We start from the raw sequence: 1,567 nt of genomic DNA, 5'->3' as shown, positions 1-1,567 counted from the left end.
CTAACGCCGGAGTCGAACTTATACTTGGCGCGGATTGGCTGGTGCGCCGCAAAGCGCGGATGTGCTTCCAAACGCGGACGCTTACGCTCCACAAGTCGCCCACAGACAGTTGGACGCTCAAGCCTTCCTTTTGGTCTTCGGACAATAATGCTGAAGATCACCTTGATGGTATCACTATCATGAACTACGTCACCGCGACACTCTATGCGGCGACGACAGTTGAAACGATGTCGGCTAAAGCAGCGGCACGTAAAATAACAAAAGGAGCACGAAGCTATCTTTTGTTAGTACAATCTGAGCTGGAACAGGAAACAAAGGCCAAAGGCACACACACAAATATGGCCGAACTTATTCCTGACAATACTTTAAAGGGTTTGCTTGACGAATACAAAGATGTATTTGAAGAGCTTAACGGTCTTCCGCCTGATCGCGACATTGGTCACACAATTCCGCTCATCGACGGAGCCGTACCGCCAGCAAAACGATCGTACCGGTTGACTCAATTAGAGCAACAAGAGATGCGTAAACAAGTTACAGAGCTTTTGCAGAAAGGTTACATTGAACCTTCTGCGTCGCCTTATGGCGCACCCGTCATCTTTGTGGAAAAAGCTAACGGGCAAGGCCTGCGTATGGTTCTTGATTATCGAGCTCTGAATAAACTTACGATCAAGGGACGGTATCCAATGCCAAACATTACCGAACTCTTCGATCAGCTCCAAGGGGCTAACCTTTTCAGCTCCCTGGATCTGCAGCAGGGGTATAACCAAATTCGCACCTCGAAAGAAGATATTGAGAAAACGGCCTTCATAGCACCGGGGCTCGGCCAGTATCAATTCAAAGTCCTATGCTTTGGACTAACCAATGCTCCTGCAACGTTCCAAGCAGTAATGAACCGTATATTTGCTGCGTACATTGGCAAATTCGTGCTAGTGTACTTGGACGATATTTTGGTCTTCAGTAAGACCCCCGCCGAGCATGAACAACACATCCGTACCGTGTTGTCCTTGCTAAGAGAGCACCAATTTAAGGCAAAAATGTCGAAATGCCAGTTCAACCAGACCGAGCTGCATTTCCTGGGTCACGTCGTCAGCCGAGAGGGGCTGAAAGTGGACGAGCGTAAGGTCAAAACCATTAAAGAATGGCCGATACCGACAGACTTGCAAAAGCTGCGTTCGTTCCTTGGCTTAGCCAATTATTTTCGAAGATTTATCCAAGGATATTCTTCTCTCGTGGCCCCCCTCACGTCACTCACCAGTGCGAAGGTGCCCTACCACTGGACGAAGGACTGTCAAGGCTCCTTCGAGGGCGTGAAGTCTGCCTTAACCAACGCACCAGTATTAAAACTCCCTGAACTAGACAAACCCTTCACTGTCTGGTCCGATGCGTCGTTACACGGCACGGGCGCCGTACTTTTACAGAACGACCGCCCAGTCGCGTACACAAGCTCTAAATTCAGCAGAGCTGAGTACAACTACACGACCACGGACCAAGAGTGTTTAGGAACTGTCCTAGCACTTGAAGAGTGGCGCTGTTACCTCGAGGGTGCATCGGATGTCACTTTAGTCAC

Source organism: Volvox carteri (genome assembly GCF_000143455.1).
Source record: "Volvox carteri f. nagariensis unplaced genomic scaffold VOLCAscaffold_81, whole genome shotgun sequence".
NCBI classification, from domain to species: Eukaryota; Viridiplantae; Chlorophyta; class Chlorophyceae; order Chlamydomonadales; family Volvocaceae; genus Volvox; species Volvox carteri.
Note: the sequence above shows the minus strand (reverse complement) of the source record.